The sequence below is a fragment of the Neovison vison genome, chromosome 1, assembly GCF_020171115.1.
Source record: "Neovison vison isolate M4711 chromosome 1, ASM_NN_V1, whole genome shotgun sequence".
NCBI lineage: Eukaryota > Metazoa > Chordata > Mammalia > Carnivora > Mustelidae > Neogale > Neogale vison.
In genome coordinates, this window is record NC_058091.1 from 144,085,452 (window position 1) to 144,111,662 (window position 26,211).

A 26,211-nucleotide genomic window follows, 5' to 3' on the forward strand; every position below is an offset into this window, starting at 1 on the left:
AAAATGGAAGTTTTCCTCTCTATTCCCTGAAATTCTTGAGATTCTGGTGCAGTTTTCAACTCAGTTTTGCAGGCTTTTGAATAAGGGAAATAAAGACCGGAGAATCCAGAACTGCATTCTGTCATTTTGTCTTACTTAATTGTGTATTTTGTTGTTGGGTTTCAGGAGCCTGTCTTGAACTTCTTTGGAGAATCAAAGAGCCCTTAAATGCTAAAACTTACCTGCAAATCTTGTGAGAGCACAGCTTGCTGGGCCCCCACTCTCAGACTTTCTGATGCAGAAGATTTGAGTTGGGACCCATGAATTTGCATTTCTAGTAAGTTCTCAGGTGATCTGATTTTCCTAGTCAGGGGACCCCACCTTTAGAACCATTGGTATAGGAAACTTTTTTTTAGAGCCGGTGGGGAGAGAGAGTGTAGTAGGGAAGGAGGAGAGGGAGAGAGAAACTCAAGCAGACTCCACGTTGAGTGGGTGAGCCCATTTGGGACTTCATCTCATAACCCTGAGATCATGACCCCGATCTAAATGCAAGTGTCAGACGCTTAACCAACTGTACCACCCAGATGCCCTGAGAACATTTTATTTTATTTTTTAAAAGATTTTACTTGTAAGTTTTCTCTACTCCCATCGTAGGGCTGGCTCTTAACCCCAAGATCAAGAGTCAGATGCTCTACCGACTGAGCTAGCCAAGCACCCTGAGAATATTTTAAATGGATTGGTCTCCTTAAGGAATTAAGTCCTCCTCCAGGTACTTGACAGTGGAAATCCTGACCTACTGATTATTGGTCTCCTTGGAGTGTTGTCCCTCAAAGCCAGAACCCTGATTCAGTATAAAACCAACATAATAAATCCCAGCAACAATGAGATTAGTAGCGTGAGGGTGTTACTAGAGTGAGAGTTATTCAACTGGTCATATGTGGGGCAAAGTAGAACAAGAGACTATTTAGGTAAATAAAGTCATTCTTTATGTAGCCTTTGAAAAATGTATTTTGGGGGCGCCTGGGTGGCTCAGTGGGTTAAGCCTCTGCCTTTGGCTCGGGTCATGATCCCAGGATCCTGGGATCGAACCCCGCATTGGGCTGTCTGCTCGGCAGGGAACCTGCTTCCCTTCCTCTCTCTGCCTGCCTCTCTGCCTACTTGTGATCTTTGTCTGTCAAATAAATAAATAAAATCTTTAAAAAAATATATTTTGATATTTCAATGTCTCTAAGTATCCATCTTCTACAGGATGTATGGAAGAGTGCCATTTGGGCACAGGTTTATTCAGAATCTTCCCAGAAGAGTGAATCAGATTTTGAAAATGCCCACGGTGATTATTTTTTTGAGTAAAGGAGGCATTTTATGGCATTTCCTAATAACCAGGAAACAGATGCAAGGGCCTGAGTTAAGGTTAATACCTCATTAGTGGCATTAATAATTTGACACCTGTATTGGTAATTAAGAGTCTTAAGGCAATACATAGTGCTATGACACCTTAATTCAGGGAACCTTCATTCATTTGAGTGCTGGATATTTTTTGATATATTTATTAAATTTTAAATGTCTGATGTTAAATTATTCAAATTTTATTTGGTTAGGATTCCAAGTGTTCTTTTCTTTTTAATATGTATGCATGTGTGATTGTGTAGCTTTTGAAATGGATTTGGTTCTTAAAAATCTGGTGTGAAAAATCCCTCTTTCAATCAGGAAATATACTTTATAGGTAGTACTACTGCATTTGTTCTTTCTTCTGCCATCTTATTTTGTGTTTTCTGTTTACCTCCTATTTTGTGGGTTTTTTCTTTTTTTGCTTTTTTTCTGACATTCATTTTTGCCTATTATTCAAAAATTGAGGTTTTTTAAATTGTTCCCCCCCCCATTATGTCAGTTTAGAAGTTCTTCATTCTCTTTAACTTCTTATAGTGGGCATCTTAAATGTACATGCCTAACAACATATACGCTTAATATAAATTTTGATCTATAGAAGGATCTTCTTTCAAATTTTTATTTAAACTCTAGTTAACATACAGTGTGATATTGGTTTCAGGAGTAGATTTAGTCAGTCATCACCTACATGTAACACCCGATGCCCATCATAACAAGGGCCCTCCTTCGTGCCCATCACCCAGTGTTCCCTTCCCCGCTCACCTCGTCCACTTAACCTTTAGCAACCCTCAGTTTGTTCCCTAGAGTTAAGAGTCTTTTATGCCTCACTCTCTGTTTTTATCTTATTTTTCCTTCCCTTTCCCTATGTTCCTTGGTTTGTTTCTTAAATTCCACATATGAGTGAAATCATATGGTATTTGTCTTTCGCTAACTGATCTTAAGGCACTTTAACTCATTACTACCCCTTTCTTTTTTTGGTAAATCCAATCTTTGGTAAATCTTTGTGTTTAAATACCTCTTAAAAATTGATCCTTATTAGTAATATTCTTCCTTTTTTAAAGATTTTTTTTTTTTAATTCATTTGAGAGAGAGAGAGCCGAAACAGGTGCAGAGGCAGAGGGAGAAGGAGAAGCTGACTCCCCACAGAGCTGGGAGCTGGACATGGGGCTCGATCGCAGAACCTGGGAATCATGACCTGATCTGAAGGCAGATGCTTAACCATCTGAGCCACCCAGGTGCCCCAAGATTTTTTTTTTTTTTCCGAGTAATCTCTACACCCAATGTGGGGCTTGAACTCATGACCCTGAGATCAAGAGTTGTGTGTTCCACCAACTGAGCCAGTGGGCACCCTAGTAATATTACTCTTGTTTATACTAAACGCTTGTTTAGATTTATCCCGGATTTTACTCTTATCTTTACTCTTTAAACTGCCAGACCTTGACAAGGCCTGAGATTCTGCCCTTCCTACCAGCTAACAAAATAACCTTGGGTTTTGCCTGTGTCTCCTGGGTCCAAGACACACAACTTTATGACTCATGGCCGTAGAATAGTAGCCATAGTCCTTCAGTATTTTTTCTGATGGTTCCCTTTGTTCTCCTACAGAGACAACTCCCAGATCCCTTGCTGTGTTTTAGGTGTGGGCTGTGGATGGTTTTATTTGTCCTTCTTACTGAACCATGTGATTATTTCATAGTATGTGAGAATAGTGAAATTTAAGAAGTTGCTATTACGTTAAGGGAACTGAAAGTATTTTTTTTTTCATATTTTAAGGGAATTTTTGGGTATCTACTTCATCAAAGCTGTCATTATTAGATTTTATCCTCCTTATTATTAATTAAGTGGTGGAAAGTAAGGTGGATATTACTTACGGAAAGCCCTGAAGCAAAATTTTGGAAAATGATCTTAAAAAATTGCTGAGCATGTCATTCCATGTACACTAGAAATGCCTAATAGGAACTTTTGTTTTGCACTTTCATATGTCTTGATAGAGTTGAACAAACAGTAGATCAACATCTGAATACCAATTTTAAAATATAGTTTTATCTCCTTTTAGGTGACTGTGGATCCTTTGGTCTTGTTTTCCTCACCATGAAATGATTTTCTCCTCTCTCTTGCTGTCACTGCTGATTCAACATTTAAAGCATTGCCAGGCAGAATTGTGATCCCCTGAAGGTGTCTTATCCTAATCCCAGAACCTGTGAGTATGTGAACTCACCTAGGGAAAGGGCCTTTGCTGAGGAGACTAAGTCAAGCATTTGAAGGGAGGGAGAGTATCTTGGGAGAATATCCAGCTAGGGGCTGGGCAGTGTAATCACAAAGACCCTTATGACTTCAAGAGGGAGTCAGGAGATGTGATAACAGAAGTAGTTCAGAATTATGTAGTGGAGAAAGACTTGTCTGTATGTTGCTTGCTGGATTTGTAGATGGAAGAGATAGCCAAGGAACACAGGTAGTCTACGGAAGCCTGGAAAATAGGAGAGAAATAGATTGTCCTTAAAAGCCTCCACAAGGAATGAAGTCCTGCTAACAACTTTTTGTGTGTGTCTAGATGTATTTTCAGTTGAAGTATCCTTGACATATAATATAGCCAAGTAAGACCTGTTTTGTACCACTGATCTCCACAAGTATAATAAACTTGTGTTCTAAGCCATTGCATTTATTATAATTTGTTACAGCAGCAATAGGAAACTCATACGCTACTTTAAGAGATTACTGGGATGATTTTAAAAAGGTAATTGATAATGAGAAAGTGCTTTGTAAACTGAAGTATTATAAATGTTAATTATTATTAATAAAATTAAAGTGTGTTCTAACAACTCTAATTAGAAGGATGAGGTCTGTTGCAAACAAACCCTAGATTAGAAATGGGCTAGTGGGTCTTTGCCATTTTCATCAACTTTAATAGGGTTTCTCTCAAAGTGAATTAACAGAACCATTAAAAGCAATCCCTCTGGGACCAATCTGAAATTAATTTTTGAGCTTGATCTCCACAACATTCTTGAAACCATAAATTAAAAGGAAGCAATAATTCTTCTCTGAGTCGTGCATCTGCTTCAGTAAGAGGCCCACTGGTGCAGGGCACAACTGGCCTGGGAATAAAACAACCTTGTCGGGTTGAAAATGCTTAAGTCAGAGAAAAGTCTGTTATATATGTTGTGGCCCATTGTAGTGTAATCCTAATGATCAACTAATTATTTTTAAAAAATGTGTAGTCTGCAAATATATTGATGAAACTTTTCTAGCAGTATAAGCTCAAGAAAGAATTGATTTTCTCCTGTCTCTCTTACCTGCCTCCTCCCTTCCCTTAACCTCACCCTCTGGCTGTTACCACGGATCAGCCCTCATGAGAAAATATAATGACACCTTTATTGGCAACAAACTATAAAATAATCTAATTTGTACAAATCACTTGAAATTACCCCTTTTTAGCTCGTGGTTTCCTCCTTTGTGCCCTTGGAAATTACTTTATATTCAGGAACAATGATATTAGAAATTCAAGACAACCTATGTGTTTGCTTTAAACTATTCATGTATAGAGCATTATGTAGAAAAATTATAAATTAAGTAACTAAGATCTTCACTATTACTCCAGATTTCTGTCAGATTAAAACAAAACAAAACAAAACAGAACTGCTTCTTTATCCTCAAAATTACTAATTTGTTATTGCAGTGATTTTCAAAAGCATTACAATTATTGAAATTAAAATAGATTTGTTAATCATAGACATGACCTTGGTTTCAAACAGACATCAGGAAAGATATGCCTCGGCTGTAGGACACTGTTGGGACACCCACTCTATATTCCACTTTGGATCTTGAAAGAGAAAATGTTCATTTTGAGTCGATTCCTGCACAAAATGATATTGCTCTTGCAGTCAAACAACAAAAACCTCCCAGAGAACTTGAGCCACTAGACTTGTGGGAATCATCATCTTCTACAAAAATAGCAAAGCCAAAGTGGTGCTATAGGATGAACAGAAGGTTCTGCCTCCAGGAGTTAAAGAATGCTAGGGCAATATGGGTTTTATTTGGAAGGAATTCTCTTCGGGCTCAAACTTACGATGGTTGTGTGTGGTGCGCCTTTCAGGAGCACAGATTTGAACAGAACAGAAAACCAACAGAATTTGGGTTTGCTTTGGTGTGTCAGTATTTAGTTTCTTGGACTCTGTCTGAGAGAGCTAAATATGAATTGTCATCCTACCCTTGAAATCCTCGTCCTAAACTGCACCAACTGTTGCAAAACGTAGAATGACACCTGCTAGTTCTAGGTGTTTGACTTACCTATATCCAAGTCCTTCTTTCCAAACTGGGAAAGATTTTTGCATGTTAAAATCATAAATTTTCTCAATCAGGCATGTGAAGTAGGGTATTTTGATTTGTAAGTGCTTTAAAAAAATTTTTAAGGGGATTTAATTACGTTTTTAAACGAGATTGGTTATTTTGAGAGGAATTTAGTTTATGTAACTTGAGTGTATCAAACGCTAATCAAAGTTTCCTCCAAAAGTTGGTCTATTTTATATAACACTTATTATATTTATAAATAGATGAGAGGATTTGCACATTGAATTTAAAGCAAAGTCTGTCTCAAGTTTTTGTTTTTGTTTTTGTTTTTACTTTAATACACAAAAATAAAATTTAAAACACAACTCGAAATAGCTCTTTTTGTATAAATAGGCGCCCTTGGGTAAAATGACTTTGACACCGCTGGCAATTCTCCCAGCTGTGGCATATGTCTTTGAAAATGCCTAATTCCTTCTGCATTGCCAAGGCTTCTCTTTGGATCATTGTTCTGCCTCCAGTGGACATCTTGAGAGTACTTTCTACCATACTCAGGGCACCCAGCTCTCTCCTGCTTGGGTGGTCCTTTGTAAGACTTCTGAGGCTTTTTACACAGTCGCCCCCTACTGGTCTGTCTGGAAGCTTTCCCAGGTGAACTAAGTCCCTCTTCATTCCCTCCCTGTCCCACCTCTTCTTTCTTCTTAGTTTCCAAAGACCCCTCTGGCTTTGAAACTCAACTCTTGCCTCTTACTCCCACCACACCCCAGGCATCAACCTACTTTCTTTAGTTTCCTGTCCTTTGGTCTGATTTCATTTCCATCTGTTTTTTTGTTTTGGAGATAGCAGGGGATTTAGATCCATGGGGAGTAGAGAATGAGATTAAGGAAAGCAAAACAACTACAGAACAAGAAGAATTTAAATCCTTTATTAAGCTAAAAATATTCTTCAACTCTTTTCTGTGAATTGAATTGCATTACAAATAATTCCCTTCTTAGCTGGATATTGACCTAGCTTACAAATAAGGGAGCATAAGTACAGACCCCACCAAATAAAAGGGGTGGGGAATGCCATCCTGGAGCATCTAGATAGAGCACTCCTGCCTGGTGCTATAATAGAGTAAATAATAAGTTTTCTTTAGATTTTACTTCGTGTGTCATTTCCTCTGTTGTCCAACCCATCCTCCCTCTCAAGATGGTCTCTTGACTAGGCCTATTTTGTTTTGTTTTGTTTGTTTGCTTAAATCTTACTGTGGCAAGACACTTCACATGAGATCTACCCTCTTAACAGATTTTTAAGTGTGCAATATACTATTGACTGTAGACTAGCCTTTTTCTTTTTTTAATTGGAGCAGTTTTAGGTTCATAGCAAATTTGAGGAGATGGCACAGAATTTTTCCTTATGGTTCAGCATCTGACTATTTCAGCTCAGGTCATGATCTCAGGGTTGTGAGATTGAGCCCCACCTTGGGTGCCATGCTGGGCATGGAAGCTACTTGAGAGACTCCCTGCTCTCCTTGCCTTTAAAAACAAAAAACAAACAAAAAAAAACTTAGAGTATTTCCTTATATCCCACAGTTGTTGACTTGTTACAATTGGTGAACCAATTCTGATGTAGCAGAATCATCCAAAATCCATAGTTTGCATTATTGTTCATTGGTGGTAGTGTATGTTCTGTGGGTTTGGATACACATATAATGACGTGTATCTACCTCTATAGTATACGGAGTAATTTCACCCATCTAAAAACTCCCTAGTACTTACCTAGTCATCCCTCCCCCATCCAGTCCCTGCCGATCACTGATATTTTTAGTGTCTCCATACATTTATTGCTTTTTCCAAAATATCCCATTATTGGAACCGTATAATATGTATGTTTCTTTTTCCGATTGGCTTCTTTTCACTTACTATTATACATTAAAGTTCCCTCCATGTCTTTTTATGGTTTTTTAAAGCTTAATAGGATTCTCTCCTTACCAGGTGATTGAGTTCTGAAATCAGCATGCCCTCTTGTACCCGATATGGCCCTATGCCTAAATTCTTTAGGCTCCACTTAACTTTTTAGTTTCCTGGTTTGCCTTTCAATTTCTTCCTGGATCTGGAGTTCTGTCTTGGACCTTGAAATAAGTAGCAGCTTATTTTGGAAAGCTACCTCTTGAGTTGATGGGCCATGTATTAGAAAACCCAATAACTGTGTACTCCACATCTGCCTCTAATAAATTAACCTACTGGACTGGAAATACATTATCTGCCTGTATGGTTAGGACATATATTTCTGGTCTTATCCCACCACCTGGACAGTACCTCCTGGATGTAAGTATCAGCCCTGACTGAAACCCAGGATATCTTATCTCCTTGAACTTTATGATTTCAATTCCTGACAAGTCATGTCACCTGGTTATTTTCCCCCATCTGTAGACCCTTCCTTTCCCTAAGGTCATTACTCTTTCTGGCTGCCCTGCTTGTGCTCCCAGTGTGCACAGAGCCCACGTGAGTTATGGCCTTGCACATCCGCAGTTGAATTGTAATTGATGTTCATAGGCCTGTCCCTAAGTCACTATAGGAGCTAAAGGTGCCTTCTAAATCATCAAGGAAAGAATAAATTATGTTCAGTAAAATTTTATTGTTCCCATAATTTATTCGTTGAAATCTGGCAATCCACATAGGAAATATGATTAGCTCTGTATTAATCAGCTTCATCAACTGTCCACTTTTGAATAGCTACAAATTTACTGCCTTAGGAAAGATCTAGATGATTGAATTTCATTCCATATCTGGATATTTGACGTCATGTACACAGATTTCAGACAGAGGTTGGTATAGCAGGGAGATCATTTCTAGCACACGAACCCTGAGTAGCTTGGCTATTCATGCCAACAGGCTTGTCTCCCTGCTGGTTCTTTTGTTTCAGTCACTGGCCGTCATACCTTCTGGGTCAATAATTCCTTTTATTCTTTGAAGAATTGGGTCCCTGGTTCACCACCTCTCTCTCAAACATTGCTTCCTTAATAATTCTTAATAATGACACATCTACATTTTGGCATCCGGAAGTTCTCCGTCAATAGCCCATCTTTTACCATGCACTTGGTGCAGGTAAGTGGAGCTGTGGAGCTGGTGAGGGGAGAGTCATCGCCGAGCTGGTACCCTGAAGAGCCCATGAGCCATTTCCATTTTATTGATTCACCTTTGGTAGGAAAGTGAAGATCCTTTCAGTGACTAAAGATACCATATGTTGAGATGCAGAGCCAAAAATGGAATGTTGTCTGCTCTATGTCCCTCAACGGAGATAGCAGAGTTGGAGAGTCTTGAGTCCCATGTTGTATGATTAGAAATTTGGGAGTATGGGGCGCTTGGGTGGCGCAGTGGCTTAAGCCTCTGCCTTCGGCTCAGGTCGTGATCTCAGGGTCCTGGGATCGAGCCCCACATCGGGCTCTCTGCTCGGCAGGGAGCCTGCTTCCTCCTCCCCTCTCTCTCTCTCTCTCTCTCTGCCTGCCTCTCTGCCTACTTGTGATCTCTCTCTGCCAAGTAAGTAAATAAAATCTTAAAAAAAAAAAAAGAAAGAAAGAAAGAAAGAAATTTGGGAGTATGTTTGCTACCCCTGAAACATGGGGATTATTTGTTACTGTAGTGTAGCATTCCCTGTCCAGGTTGGTAATCCTTTCAGTACCCCAAACTCAAGTCTTTGACCTCTTTTCATCCTACAGTCTTCACATTCATCTTACCTCAGCCATGTATATCCTGGCCTACATGGTGCTTACCTCCAATATCCGAACATTTTGCATAGATTAAATCTTGAGTATCCTGATCTTCAAATATGATCACCTGTGTTTCCAGCTTGCTTTTGCTGATGTCCCAACTCCACGAATTCTTCCCAACCTTAGTATTTGTTACTCCCTAATCCACCTTATATTCTTTTCTTCTTTACCCAGTTTTCATTGCTTGTCCACCAATTTGACCATTCCTGTGCACGTAACTATATCTACTTTGCCCTCTCTCCTTTCATGGCATAACCTCAACCTAGGTTAAATGTGATTTAAAAAAAAATTAATTTCAGTTTTATGTTAAGTTCAGCTGTGCACTCTAATAATTTAGCAATTCTACACATTACTCTGTGCTCATCATGATAGGTATACTCCTAATCCCCTTCATCTAGTTCACCCATACCATCAGTTTATTCTTTATAGTTAAGAATCTAGTTTTTTTTGTCTCTTTTCTTTTTAAATTCCACATACAGGTGAAATCATATGGTATTTCTCTTTCTCTGACTTATCTAACTCAATATTATACTCTCTAGATCCATCCATGTTGTTGCAAATGGCAAGATTCCATTTTTTTGGCTGAGTAAAAGTCCATTGTGTATTTTTACCAATTCTTCTTTATCCATTCATCTATCATTGGAAACTTGGGCAGCTTCTATAGTTTGACTGTCGTAAATAATGCTGCAATAAAACATAGGGCTACACATATTCCTTCGAGTTAATGTTTCATATTTTGGGGGGAAAATACCTAGTCATGTGATTACTATATCATAGGGTATTTCTATTTTTACCTTTTGAGGAACCTCCATACTGTTTTTCAGAGTGGTTGCACCACTCTTGAATTCCCACCGATATTGCAAGAGGCTACCTTTTTCTCCACATCCTCAGCAACTGTTGTTTCCTATATTTTTGGTTTCAGCCATTCTGACAGATGTGAGGAAAGGTCTCTTTGTAGTTTCCATTTCTATTGCCCTGGTGAGGAGTAATGATGAGTAATATTGAGCAACTTTTCATGTGTCTTTAACCCATCTGGAAATTGTCTTTGGAGAAATAATTATTCATGTCTTCGCTCCTTTTTAAATTGGATTATTTGTTTTTTGGGTGGAGATTTATATCATTTCTTTATATATTCTGGATACTAATCCTTTAGCAGATACGCCATTTGCAAATATCTTCTCCCATTCTGTAGGCTGCCTTTTGGTTTTGTTGATTGCTTCCTTTGCTGTACACAAAGCATTTTGTTTTGATATAGTTTCAGTTGTTTATTTTTGCTTTTATTTCCCTTGCCTCAGGGGACATATCTAGAAAGAAGTTTCTGTGGCCAATGTCAAAGAGGTTACTGCCTATGTTCTCTCTAAGACTTTTATAGTTTCAGGTCTCACATTTAGGTCCTTAATCCATTTTGAATTTACTACATGGTAACTGAACTCTAAGGAAGTGGTCCAGTTTCGTATTTTACATGCAGCTGTCCAGTTTTCCCAGCAGTATTTGTTGAAAAGACATTTTTCCATTGCATATTCTTTCCTGCTTTAAGATCAATTGACCCAATCATTCTGTGTTTACTTCTGGGCTCTCTCTTCTGTTCCATTGATCTATGTCTGTTTTTGAGCCAGTACCATACTGTTTTGATTATTTCAGCTTTGGTAGTATATCTTGAAATCTGAGATTGTGACACCTCTAGCTTTGTTCTTCTTTTTCTAAATTTCTTTTGCTCTTTGTGGTCATTTGTGTTTTCATAAAAATTTTAAGATGATTCGTTTTAGCTCTATGAAAATGGTGTTGGCATTTTGATAGGGATTGTATTTGGGTGTTTATTCTTTTATTGGGTGTTTATTGGGTGTTTGTTCTTTTATTCCCAAATTCCTTGGGTTTCAAAAATGTTCTTCCAACTTAGGAGCATGGAATTTATTTCCATTTTGTATATGTTGTCTTCAATTTCTTTCATCAGTGTTTTTTATTTTTCAGAGGACAGGTCTCTCACCTCCTTGGTTATGTTTCTTCCTACGTATTTTATTCCTTTTGGTGTAATTGTAATTGGGATTGTTTTCTTAATTTCTCTTTCTGCTACCTCATTATCAGTTTATAGAAATGCATTGGATTTCTATACATTTATTTTGTATTCTGCAAACTTCCTGAATTATCAATATTAGTAGTTTCTTGTTGGGGCCTTCGAGTTTTCTATCTATAGTATCTTGTCAACTTCCTTAGCAATCTGGATACCTTTTGTTTCTTTTTCTTGTCTGACTATTGTGGGTAGGACTATATTAAATAGAAGTGGAAGAGTAGGCATCCTTATCTTACTCCTGATCTTAGAGGAAAAGCTCTTGTTTTTCCATTGAGGATGATGTTATATGCGGCTTTTTCATAGAAGACCTTTATTATGTCAATGTTCTCGGAACTAAACTTACCTTGTTGGATGTTTTTATCATGAATGGATGTTACGCTTTGTCTGATGCTTTTTTTGGCATCTATTGATATGATCATATGGTTTTTATCCTTTCTCTTGTTGATGTGATATATCACATTGATTAATTTGCCAATATTGAACCACTCCTGCATCTCAGGAATAAATCCCATTTGCTTGTGGTGAATATTTTTTTAATGCATTGTTGGATTCAGTTTGTTAATATTTTGTTCAAGTTTTGCATCTGTGTTCATCAGAGATATTGGCCTGTAGTTCACTTTTTTTTTTTTTTGGTAGTGTCTTTATCTGGTTTTAGTATCAGGATATTCCTGGCTTCTTAGAATGAATTTGGAAGCTATCCTTTCTCTTTTATTTTTTTGAATGGTTTGAGAAGAATGGTACCAATCTACCTGCTCTGTCCTTCTATTCTACTCTTCTACCTGCTACTTCAGAAGAACTGTCTTTGCTCCGAAGGATAATCCCATTCATTGTGCACTGGATCCCTTTCTTTATGCTTAGTCAGGGTTATTCATCTGCAATTCTCTTTCTTTTTTTACTGTTTTATAAATTTCCCTTTCTTTACTAAATCTTCCCATCAGCCTTAAAACATACTCTGATATCACTTAGCCTGATTCAAAGACAGAAAAACTTCATATAACTGTACACGTTCCTGCGACTCCCTCACCACTCCTCTGCTGTTTTTGAGAGCTCATCTCTTGGTGGGTGGTCTTTATGTCTTCTCCTCCCATTTCATCCTAAACTCCCTCCAATTAATCTTTTGTAGATATCATTGCAATGTATTAGTTCTTATCAAGATCTCTTCTAGCCTCCACATGACTAAGTGAGATCCAATTCTCCATTTTTATCATATACTGTCATTTGACATAATTGACCACTTCATCCACATTGAAATGATCTCTTCACTTGGATTCCATGACCTCATTCTCTCACTTCCTTTTACCTCACTGTCATTTCCTTCTCCTTTTCTCTTCTCATCATCTTGATCCTGTGTCATGTTGGCTTGACATGAGGCTCAGTTTTCATGCCTTTTATCTTCTTTTATCTTCCTTGACTTCCCCCATCTCTTTTGATTCTATAGTTTTAATTAATATTTATCTCTCCTTCAGACTTGTTATTCAAACTCCAGAGAAGGTGCATGATTATGGAAAAACTCAATGTAAAGAACACCAAGTTCTGCTGGATTTTATTTTTGATTTTGATTTTATAAGCTGACATGCAGGGAGACAAGTTTTACCATGTAAGCTATAAAACGAATTCCTAAAATATTTTAGTAATTCTATTTGAGTTTTTAAATCATTTGAATATTCTGACAGATGAGGAGAAGCCAATTATACTCATAATTAATTCCAACAGCATTAGGATTGAACTTAGGTGAATTTGTTTCATTGCTTCCATAAGAGAGTAACATCAAGTTAACTTTTTCTGGTAGTACTTTATATGCTAGCTGACTTTTCATTTTTCTGTCTGAATGGAGATATGGTCTTCACTCTTCTTTCTCTTTCTTACCAAACTTTCCTCACAGCTCTAGGGGAATGTACACAAAGAGTGTAAAATACATGAGTCAGTAGCTTTGAGACAGATTACAATGAGGTAATTAAATTGCTATTTATGAAATAAAGGCAATATACAGTACATTGGGTTTAAAACTTGGTTTCCTGAATATAAATGTTGATCATTTTATGTTTGCTCCTACTCTCCAATGATATTTTGAACTTTATGTATTGGCTCCTCATGGAAAAACTTGTATAAACAGAGAAAAATCTTTCAAAATTGTAACAACCCTGAAAAGGAGGAGTTCTGGCCAATAGTTACCCAGGATCTTGGTGATATTTGTACCAACCACGTTTGAATAGGGCTTTTGTAATAGGCATAATAGGAAGAACATTAGACTGGAAATCATGGTACCTCCCACCAAGTAGTGGTTTTCCATGAATCACTTCTCTCTGGGTTCAGTTGCCTCACCTGAAAAATTATGAGGTTGGACTTAGTGGTTTATTAAAGTTCATTTAGGGACTTACATTTGATGACCTATTTGGTTTTTGTTTTTTCTGTTGTTGTTGGTTTTTTCCCCCCATATCTTTAGGAAGATTGAAGAGATTGAAGGGAGCCTTTCTTTGTGTGTGTGTGTGTGTGAGAGAGAGAGAGAGAGAGAGAGAAAGAGAGAGAGAGGGAAATTTTGCAGGCTCTTACATGTGATTTCCTCTACTTCTGGTAAAAAACAAATCCCATTTTAATGTTCCTTGAAGGGGAGCTCATGTTTTCTCTGTCTAGTATCCTTTTCATTTTACAAAGGCGTGCAACCCTTTCTTTTGAAAATTGCTCTTTCTCCTTCTCCAGCCATGCGGTTCTTTTGATTCTTCCATGTTCTTGAAAAATTCCTTTCCTCTTTCATGATTATGAAATCAACCTGCTCCAGCCCTAGACAACTATTCTCCTGATCATGCCTGACTGGTTGCAGAATCAGGCATGTGACTAAACTGGGGCACCAAAATTTTTCCTATAATTGTTCAAGCTAGAGATGAAGGACAAAAAGGCATTTCCTCATATGTGATGAAGCTGGGAAATAGGAAGCAGGTGGCTTCACATTCTATTGTTCCCTGCTATGGAGAGAAAGTTGATCTCGGAGCACAATGTAATACAATGAGAAGCCAGGGAAGGGATGAGAATGCTGGCCTTAGGTGGTATTTGAGTCTGTGGCCAGCTGAATTACTCTACTTCCTGCAGTTATGTGAGCCTTCCAAACACTCTACTTTTTGCTTAAGTTAGAGTTTAAGGTGCTGTCTGTTGCAACCAAGATTTATTACTGACTTTTAATTTCATAGCCAGGCTGATGTGGAAATTTGTGATAGAAGAAATAGTCATTGTTTCCTTCTTTCTTTTCTCTACCCTCCCACACACCTTTTTAAGCTGTCAAAATAATTGAGGACATATGGGAGGATTCTGCTATAAATTAGTATCAATCACATTCAAACATGGCTTACTATTGTTCTTGTCCATTCTCCGCCTTTTCTCTCTTCTTCTGGTAATAGACCTGGCCCCAGGAATGAGGATTTGACTCAAGATGCTATAATTACATTTTTTATGGCACAGTGATTAGTCCAAGATGTGAGCACATAACCCATGCCAGAGCAATGAGTTCCTTTCCCTGGATTTTTTTAAATTAGATCAGAAGGCCTCTTAGATTCCTGGGCCACAGAAGTACTATCCGATTGGTCTGATATGTTCATGGTTGGGTTGTCCACACACGGGACTAGAAAACTGCATCTTTAGTGGGAGAGAATTAAGCTGATTTGCAAAAAAAGACAAAAATTTTGGAAAGAAAGTGTCTGAATGCTTTAGGTTCCAGTTTCCACCAGCTAGAGGCCCGCTGTCACAGTTGTGTTCTTGAGAAGCAGATGCCGAGGTGGGGTTTGGCGTGCTGGATGTTTTTAGGAATTAGTGCCCAAAGATTGTACACTGGGAAGAGTATCTTGCAGGGGAGAGGTCTCAGCGTTTTCTTCAGTGGAGGGAAGAATGCCAGCTCTTATCAGGGATGTGTGGGTTGCTTCCACAGGTTCCAACGTTTCAGAACACCCTGGAGTTTAAAATTTTGAAGGACTTTTGCCCACATGATCTCATCCCACGTGTCAGTGTCCCAACCGGGTCTTGATCTTCATCTAACAACTTGCTGTGGATATTTTCCTCGTCTGGAGATTGGTCATTCTGTCTATTAAGCCAGGATCAAATCCAGTTGTTGTCATTTTTGTTTGTATTTCCTTATGTTGTAGGAAATGAAGTCTCTTGGTGAGGGACGAGAGAGCCTTTTCTGGCTTTTACACTTTTGTTTTCATTCATCGCCTGCACCTTTTAATTAAGTTTTCCCGGAAGGACCATTTCAAAGTTCTTAGGACCAGAAGCACGAGCATCACCTTGGACCTTGTTAAAAATTTAAATTCTTTGGCACCACCTTAGACCTTCTAACTTAGAAAAATTATGTCAGGGCTCAGAAATCTGTGTTCTACCAAACACTCCAAGTTATTTTGATTCACAGTAAGGTTTCAGATCCACGGGGTTGTCAATATCTCTTAGCATTAGTCATCGGTATAATGTTGTTCTCTTAGTTGTGCAGTCAAAGCCCCTGTCAAATACCCGATACATCGCACCAGCTTGTGCATTCCCTTCTACTTGTATGCTGTTCCCATTCAACACTGCATTTGTAATAAAAACTGGAACTCCACCTAGTGCCAGGAACTGTCTAGACTCTACCTACCCAATGACTGAGTCCTTTCTCGCTAAGGCTAGTTTAAGGCAGGATTCTACCACTTACCACTGAATGAATCCTGACTAACACACCGGAAACACTTGAGTGTATATGGGAAATATATCTCTCTACTAACATTATTAATACTAATCATTTAGGACCACATACTCAAATAATGCATTGCTGCTTACCGCATGCTTTCATATGTTACTTCATGTGGTCATAACTGTGAGATGGGCAGAGCCGATTCTGCCATAGATGCATACGGCTCTCTCTATCTGTGGATCATCTTGAGTTTTTCTTTTATTATGATATAAAACATAATGTGAAATAAGGTAGAAGCTTCTGGTTGTTCACAGCAGTGCAAGATGCTCTCATTCTTTTATTGCCTTTAATTGAAACTTGTTCCTATAATCTCAGGAGGACCGAAAAGATAAAGACCTGTCCTCTGACTTCCTCAGAGGCCTCTTCTGCAGGATTTGCTGTCACTAGGATGACACAATCTATCCACAAAGCATATGACAGTGTTCAATGACAATATTCCTCACACGCTCTCTGGGTGTATATGCAGTTTCCAAATGACACACTTGATCCTATCATTTTGGCAGTGCTCACATTCAATACAAATCACTGCTCTCCACTAACTGTGATTTACATTCGCTGTTGAGACAGACGAGCTGGTTTTCCCATTGCACTGCTTCTGTATTTTCCATCTATATTCTTGGTCTCTCGGTCTTGAAAACAAATTAGTAAGCTTTCCTCTTGCAGATATTTGGTTGCTGATATTTCGACCAATCACCCAGAAAACATTAGTTTAAACACCTAACGGTTGGGTGGTATGAAGTTTGAAATTGTGGCAGAGAATAGAAAATACATAAGACATGGTCTAAGTCTAAAAAGCACTCTCTGCTTAGGTGAGTCTGTTAGGTTGGTTCCATGGATCCCAGGTCCAAGGTCGGCTCCTGCAAGAGAGTAGTTGAAGTGATATTTTTAGAAAACCCTTGAAGCAGGTGAGAGAAAACAGGGGAAGGAGCCAGAGAAATAAATGTGTGGTTTGAGAAAACATCTAGCCTCAGATTGTTCTCACTACAGGATCCAGAGAGCGAATCATATGGCAGAGTATGTCCTACTCAGAGAAAAGGGACTGGGCTGTTTGACCTATTCCGCTGGTCAGTCACTGGCTATGAGTTGCCTCCAGGGAAAGGTGGTGCCACACCCCAGCCGCCTTCGGGAGAGGCAGCTCCCATCAGCTAGGGACAGTTTCCTGGAGAAGGTTGTGGGCAGGAACCTTTCGTAGGCAACACCTGCAGTAGCTGAGCGAGGGGGAATCAGGGAAGCAACAGATTCTCATATAGGAAAAGTAATTACCTGTAATTCTAATAATAATGATAGCGATGTTAAAAATAGGAAAGAATTATAGTGTTTCATATATGTTATGCCTCGTTTTGAGTGCTTTGTGGCTATTGACTCATTTAATCCTCACAACACTCATGTGTGGGTAGGTAGTATTATTATCTCCATTTTACAGGTGAGGAAACTATGAATGGCCATGGAGATAACATAGGAATCAAGGGAAAACAAAACTCAGGCATCGTGGAAAATGTAATTCACACACTATGCCTATGGGAACAAGAAGGTAGACCTGATGTTTGAAAGATGACTATCTAGATGGGTGTGGTTCTAGATAAGAACAGGTAAGAACTGAGAGGTACATGGATAATAATGAGGATATTGGCAATAACACTCTACTATTCATAAAATGTGCTCGCCAACAATATATTTAGATTTCTACAATAACTAACCTGGGGAGATAGGACTTGGATTTTATTTTATTTTATTTTTTAAAATAAAAATATTATTTAAACTATTTTTTAAATGTTTTTTAAAAATATTTTATTTTATTTTTTAAAATATTTTATTTACTCATTTCACAGACAGAAATCACAAGTAGGCAGAGGCAGGCAGAGAGAGAGGGGGAGCCAGGCTCCCCGCCAAGCAGAGAGCCTGATGCGGGGCTCGATCCAGGACCCTGGGATCATGACCTGAGCCGAAGGCAGAAGCTTTAACTCACTGAACCACCCAGGCGCCCCAGGACTTGGATTTTAAAGAAGACAAATAGTCACAGTGTTTGTGATCAACTTCATGGCGCTCGGGAGAGGTATCTGAGCCAGGTTTCTAGGTCAGTTCTGTACTGTCCAAATGGGAATATTTTCAACAGATACAACTAAAAGTAGACTAGAATAAATGTTTGAAGAGTGTTGTGGTCTGAGTTGTGTGTGCACAAAATTCAGGTGTCGAAATCTTAACCCTCCATGTGACTATATTTAGCGTTAGGACCTTTAGGGAGGTAATTAAGGGTAAATGATGTCCTAAGCTTGGCCTTAATCCAGTATGTCTGGTGTCCTTATAAGAAGAGGAAGAGACCTCAGTGATGTTCACACAAAGAAAAAGGCCTACCGGACTAACACAAAGATCAATGTCAATGACAACTACTGACAGAAACAGTCATCACTAAGTGTATGGAACATACCCTTGGACTTCAGGATGCAGCAGATCGACACATGTAGTCCAACCCAATACATTAACTCTTACTGGTTTGCTAGAGTTGTCGAGACAAAACACCAGATTAGGTGGCTTTGGTAGAAGATTTTAATTTTCTCACAATTCAGAGATTAGAAGTTCAATGTCAAAGTTTTTGGCAGGGTTGGTTTCTCCGGAGGCCTCTCTCCTGGGCTAAATGGGCAACATCTCCCTGCGTCTTCATGTGGTCATCTCTCTGTGTCCTCATCTCTTCTTATAAGGACCTGTTGGATGAGGACCTACCCTAATGACCTCATTTTAATTTAATTACCTCTTTAAAGACTCTATTTCCAAACAGTCACATTCTGAGGTACTGGGGGTTCAGACTTCAACATATTGGAATTTTGGGAGGACACCATTCAGCCCATACCGCTGACCATTTCTGGAATAAAAAAAAAAAAAAATACAAAAAAACTAAAAATCCTCCAAGTGCCTTGTACTCATGGTATGTCACTACTGAGAAAATTAGCTACAGATGTTTCCTTTTGTATGCGTTGTTTTGCTTTGTACTGAATAACTTCACTAAGAAATCTGCAGCTGATTGGATCCGTGGCTGAATGGGAGGTGGTTGGGAAGAGGGCTGGCCTGTTGCGAGAATTCTCCTTTCCTGTGAGCCGGGAGAGTCAACCCAAACATACCCTTTGTATTGATGGCTTTGAATCCATAGCCTACAAAGGGAAGTTAGAAACAGAAGGTAAAAGAGCAACAGAAAGATTAGTCAGGAATGGCGGGGTGATGGGCGTGGGAGCAACAGATGCCTTCTGTCCTGCCATGGGTCTCTTTGTTCTTAGATCCATTTCTTATGCTGCATGCGCATGGATCTACGTCGCTAGCTACTGGTTGTCTTAAGCCAATGGAGGAACTGGTAAGACATGTGCCTTCAGGAAGAAGGGAAAGCCCACTGTACTGTCCCCTCCCTTCCAGTCTTAGTTGATATTGCCTCCTGTATTCTGTATTACCTTCGTGATTCCAGCTCTGTCTGAAGCACTGTCTTCGATGGTCTCAGCTTCCATTAGTCAGGCTTTCCTTCCGTGATTCCATTTTCTTCCAGGTAGTGTCTGGTAACACTGGACGTCCTTTGTCTCTTCAGCCCTCAGAAGGATAGCAGATTTTAGCTGTTTTTAATGAGCTCTTCATCCTCCAATAGGCTTCTTTCTCTTCTCTTTCATCATTTGTGAAGCCAATTCCTCTGTTAAATTCCTCATTCTTGAAATACCTAGAGTAATTTCTGCTTTCCTGACTGGACCACAGTTCCATCATTTTCAGAGGAGATGAATTCAAAAATCGTCAAGGCAACACCTATTCCACACTTAAAACATATGAATAGCATGGGTAGCATTCTGTTTCCAGTCGTTGGTGTGAATTGCATGGACCCGTTTTGGAGTTTCTTTTCTGTCTCATAGGGTCATATATCCATCATCTGAGATACCTGAAGCCCATCTCTGAGTTTTGCGACCAAAGCAATGACCTATAAGGAAACAGCACTTTTATCAAAAAGGCAAATTATTTCTTTGCCCGGTCATAGAAATGGTAAAGCAGGACAGAGCCTAATAGCAATCTTCTTACTTACATGGATGTTTATCCCATTGACCCAATTACCCCTGGAATTCTTAGACTGGGATCTAGTAGGTAAGGCATATGTGGTTAGAAGGTGGACCAATGTCACAGGCATTGTAATATTTCTTGAGGATTCTACCCCCTTTAAATTATTCAAACAGTGGAGATGGTTATCTTTTTACTATGCACATTCCTATAAAAGCCTCAGAGGTGACCTTCTAATACTGTTGCAGCAGAATCATGAAAAAATCTTGAATATCAGCCTGATTTATTAGGAAGGGGCACATGCAACCTGGGGCCAACACGGTTATAAACTTTTTTTTAAAAAGCCCCGTAGATGGTTCTGATACACCCCAATGCCAAGAAACTCTGGTATAGATTGGTAGAATGATGCAATGTCTTTCAACATTTTTTCCTCCAGTAATCATCAGTTAGCTCTGTGGTTGATTTTCATGCTCTAAGTTGACACATGTTATTGAAAGCATATTTGGAAAAATAAATATTATTTGGCATTATTTCAAATTAAATGCATGGCAAGGACTTTGGGGTGTTCTATGAGATTCCTGTGGGGATAGAGCAAGAAGCTCAAATCCCAATCCCAAGAGGAAGGTGTCTGTGTGACAACAACCCCAGAGATGTTAGTCTGGAGTTTCCCAGCCAGTTGCAGCAGTGCCACCTCGAAAACCTCCTCATTAAATCAAACTATGTGGGTTTCCGTGTAAGCATCTGGAGTATCACTCACCAACAGACTATAAATTAATGCTTCTTGTAGCACAGCTCTGCTGACAGGGCCTGGGACAACACAAGGGGCACATCATGGGGAATGGAGTGACCAAAATCCAGTAGAACAGAACTACCTTCAAGGCAGCCCAAAGCTGCCTGGCAGGAGAAGATGGATGAGTCAGAGAAATTAACCGATTGTCGTAGGCATGGGTAGACAAGAAGAGCATGGCCACCGAAAAGGAGCCGTGGGTCTGAGTGTCCTTGCTGGGGGAGATCAGTCTGAGCTCATCTGCTCTCAGATCAGGGTCAGAGAGGGGTGGGAATAGCCTTGTAGGGAAAGGATGGCAGTCCTGAATACGATTTTACTTGTCCTGCTTCCTGGAAAGCACACATTCGAAGGGAGTGAGAAAATCAGGAGTCAGAAGGCACAAAGCCTTTCCTCCTGGACCGTCACCCTGTGGCAATGGCTTTGGGTTCAGTTTTCCCATTAAGCCAAATTGCAGCGGATTTAGGGGAAAGGAACAGCTGTGAGATATGGTACAGCTGGAGTTTCCAAATGGGCAGGAGAGGGAACGGCACCAGGAATGTGAGCCTGTGAGTGTTCACGGACTCTGGGACCCACCTGTTTTTCTTAGTGTGGTCAGTTTTGTGTACGTGCTGTGTACGTTTTTAAAGGGATGCTTCTTTCTTACACAAGGAAAAATGCAAAACTGTGAAGTATGTCAGTGTATTTTTACTTAAATGATAACAGATTCAAATGATCTGTGCAATGTTATTCAATATTAAGGACATCACAGTGGTGAGATAGATAATTTACCACCCACTTATTTGGAATAGTTATTTGCACATTTACTTTGTTAACGTTTTCTGTTTACGGTATAAGGTTAGGAAGATAAATCATTTTGTGTTGATGGGGGAAATAAGGGAAGGACTCTGTAGTTTTTTTTTTTTTTTCCTTGAACTTTAATGCTTTCAGTGAAAGAACCTCAAGGCATATGCTTCTTTGAGATAAAATGCATTTTGCCTCACTGTCCTTCCCCTCACATCATGGGCCTCTACTTCACCCTGTCGGATGTTGGCTCTGAGACATGTCTTATCTCTTCCTAACATGCATCCTGCCATGTTATATTTCTTAAATGAATGGAAACCTTGTTTAAACAGGGGAGGAATATAATGATCATCTCACCTGTTTAAATGACTGTATGAGTGTGCTTTGGTCATCATCATTAAAAATGTGTTTACTTGGCAAGTTCTGCTGTATGAATTACTCCAGAAGAACTCCCCACAATAGTTATCCGGAGATGGAAATACAGTTAAGTGACTACTTCCATATGTATTTTAAAATTAAAGGTGGCAGTTTCATAAAGTGAAAAAGGAATGGGTTTTGGAGTTCGAGCTTAATTCTGATTGTATGTTTTCCATTTACTTCTAATGTAAACTTGGGCAAGATATATGACCTTGTTATGACCTCTGAGACCACCTATAAAAATGAGAATAAAATCCACTTTATTCAGTTTTATCCGAAAAGGGAAGCCACATGAAAACACCTTGCAGATTTGGCACAAACAGAAACGTGATTTTTTTGCTTCTTTTAGTGTCTTCATTTTCCTATTTTTTTATTCTTCTTTGAGAATTCATTGGTAATACTATATTTTGTTACATAGAGGTTTGCAACTGACTTTGTTCATATCTTCCAAGAGAGTGAAATTTGCATTTTCTTAAGATAACAGACCAGCAGAGAAACTTCTGTGAGTGTACAGCTTTGGAGCTGGTGGGTCAGAGGATATCATCTTAGCTCTGGTGATTTTTCTCTTGCCTTTTTGATCACTTAGCATCATCCTTCTATTTTAATTTAAAATTTTCTGAATGTTATCAAAATGGGCATGTTCTACTTCCATAGAAAGACGTTCCAAATGCATATTCTAGAAAAGACTAAATGGCTGCCCACGTTCTGAATACCTGTCAAAATGGTTTGACAAGTTCAGTTTAAAGAGAAAAGGACTGGGGCGTGTGGGTGGCTCAGTGGGTTAAAGCCTCTGCCTTTGGCTTGGGTCATGATCCCAGGGTCCTGGGATCGAGCCCCGCATCGGGCTCTCTGCTCAGCTGGGAGCCTGCTTCCCCCTCTCTCTCTGCCTGCCTCTCTGCCTACTTGTGATCTCTGTCTGTCAAATAAATAAATAAAATCTTAAAAAAAAAAAAAGAGAAAAGGATATAAGTAATGGGCATCAAACAATAAACAACCTTTAAGGGCATAAATTCAGGCTGCTTGACTTTTTCAGAATGACTAGTTTCCAGTTTTAAAGGACCCACATAAAGAGCTCTTTCTATAGGGGACACTAACATTATGATATCACCGCAGCTGGCAAGGGCAGCTGGGACATTGGCTAGGTAACAGAAAACATGTTGCTGGGCTTCATTTCTTTCTAAACAAGGGCATTTTCCATATTTTGAATGGAAGACCTATCATTTCATACACCTAAAAAGAAACCAGGTGATGTAGTAAAAGGTTATGAGTTTTGGAGTTGGATAACTCAACTGAGGCCACATCCCAGCTGGACGCATTTGACGAAGTTCTTTTTCCATCGGTACCTCAATGTCTGAAAAATGGGGCAGTGCCATCCAATGTGCTGGCTGGTCGTGAGGATTTAAATGAGATACTGCATGTGCAAATGCCTGGCATATCCTAGATTCTCAATAAGGGTCACTGTTGGCTTATTTGTTGCCAATGATATTCTTGTTTATAACCATAACGGTTAAACCCTGAAGGCCTAGGCCATTTGGGAAATCTCACAGAGCTCCCACGGAGAAACCTTTTAAGGACTCCTGTGAAGTAATATCATGAACGTATGGAGTGGATTTCCAACTTGAACGCACTCTGGCCTCGGGATTAAGATTAAAATTATTGACTTTTACCCACCCCGGAAAGTCTGACAGGAGTTCAACACATTTTGACCCCTCACAAACCTGACTGAGTTTGGAAACACCAAGGAGCCAGGAAATGTTAGGTGAAGAAATCTGTCTGCCTCCAAGCCTACAGAGTGCGTCTGACTGAAAGCTCGGGGTTATACATACAGGTGACCTATTGTGAGATGGACTGTGGTGACTTTTTAATACCGTGGCCATTTTTCCCTTCTCTCCTCCATTTGCATTTTTGTGGCAACTCTTCCAGATTGAATCCCTAGCTCAACCAGAGCATTTTCCTCAGCCTTACTTGTTAGCTCATTCCCAGAGTTATGCTACAGTTGGATGAGGTTCAGTTGCTTCTGAGAGGCTGTTGTTTGACGTTTGGATTCCATTCACATGACTTCATCCTTCACAACTCACAGATGATCATGAATAATAAATGCTGTCATGAGTATGTTATGTGAAAAGTAGTATTTAAGAGGCTGAATTTCTGAGGCAAGACCTGTGAGGCTGTAGGGGGACATCGAGGTTATAAGGAAACTTACTGCCTTTCAGAACTAGACTCTTAATTATGTCCAGTCTCTTCCTCAGTCTTTCTGATGAAACACCTAATCCTGATGTGGTTGTAGAATAGAATTAGAGACTGAGGAAATGTTAAAACCAAGAGTTCATTTGTCCAGCTTGCTAATTCTACTGGTGAGATAACGGATAAAAATATTTTCCTTGGAAGGTGATGTTCAAAACATATGTATTGCATTAAGGATAACAAGACTATGAATTAATTTATGAGTATTAAGATATGAAGTATTATATAAGTATCAATATATGAAAGGTTACGTGAGACCAAAGCCAAATTTAAGAATAGGGATCTATGGTGTTAGCTGTCCACTGAATGTTAGACAATAGAGGAAAGTATGAGTGAGTGGAAGACATTTTGTATTTTAAAAAATATATATATATATATATATAAAATTCGACTTGTGTTTTTACTAGTCATGTTACCTATACACATGACTTTGTACTTAACTGTACAAAGCCCTGCAATCCCTTTATCTTATAAATGAAAATAAGGATATTACAATGTAGGAATGTTGTATTATAATATATATGCAAAAATTTAAAGCAAACCTAAAATGCAGTATGTTCTCAATAAATACTATGAACACTCCTAATAACCCAAAATATATTGTGGGTCGGAAGCACCGTGATTCACAAAAACTGTACTCTTTGAGAGACAGAAAGGGTAGATAACTCTAAATGCCCTTCCACTAGTCCAAGGTTACAGAGTGACGATAGCAAATTTGAATGGGTAGAGGGTCTTGGTTTGCTGGGTGTAACGAGATGACGTTAGATAACACCGAGCAGTCCAGGTCACGAAGTGGTAGACTCGACTGGTGGAATTTGGGAGCTAAGGTGCTAGGGGACCTGGGTTTGCACCCTGGGGCATCTGCTTCCTATTTGCATAACCTTGAGTAAATCAGTGAATCACGTAAAGCTTCCATTTCCACATCTGTGAAATGCTGATAATAATGGTGTCTCTCAGGGTTGTTGTGAGGATTATGTGCAGAAACTCAAGCAAAATGCTTATCCAGTGCTAAGCCCAGAACTACTCTGTACCTTCCCCCACTCCTCCGTGTGTGTGTGTGTGTGTGTGTGTGTGTATTGTGTCAAAGTGCACACAACATAACATTTACTGTCTTTATGTCTTTTTCCCCTTCTTGACTATTTTCAAGTGCAAATTCAGTGGCATTAAATACATTGACGGTGTTTCGTAACTACCACCACCATCCATGTCCATAACGTCTTCAGGGCCTGTTCCTGTGGTCTGGAGGGAGCACATTCAGTCTTCCATCCATTGGGAGCCTATATTCAGAAATAGAATCGCTGGATCCTGTGCTCATTCTGTCTTTAAACATTGGAGGCACTACCATGCTTTGTTTGCTATAGTGGCCGCGCCATTTCTTGGGAGCACCAGCAGTGCACAAGGGTTCCCAGGGCTCCCCGTTCTCATCAGTGCTTCCTACTTTTCTGTTTTGTTTTACAGTAGCCAACATCATGGGAGTGATGTGGGTAAATCTATTTTTTTTTTAATACCAGGTTCATATTATTATGGGTCTCATGTTCTCTCTGGACTATGGTGTATGATTCCCACTGTCCACCATCCTGACCAGTGATTAATCTTGGGATGGTAGCTAAGTTAGGCATGGAAGTAGGGAATGGCGCTTCTCCAACGACAATTATGTGCCTGGAGGGGAGGAGGCTAAGAATTCTCAAGCATGGGGTAGGTGAAACAAGTCAGAGAAAGACAAATGTATGGTTTCATTTGTGTGTGGAATTTTAAAAATTAAAAAAACAGAATCTTAAATACAGAGAGCAAACTGCTGG

The 26,211-nt window shown here is 39.3% G+C and overlaps 1 long non-coding RNA gene across 1 annotated transcript in view; it reads left to right on the top strand.

Annotated features, from left to right (window-relative positions):
* The first annotated feature begins 243 nt into the window (after positions 1 to 243).
* Positions 244 to 26,211, top strand: part of LOC122913222 — a 72,884-nt gene continuing 46,916 nt past the window's right edge. Inside the window, exons 1-2 of the long non-coding RNA XR_006385707.1 lie at positions 244 to 316; positions 3,419 to 3,562. This is a non-coding gene — a long non-coding RNA (uncharacterized LOC122913222). The remainder of the gene's footprint in view (positions 317 to 3,418; positions 3,563 to 26,211) is intronic.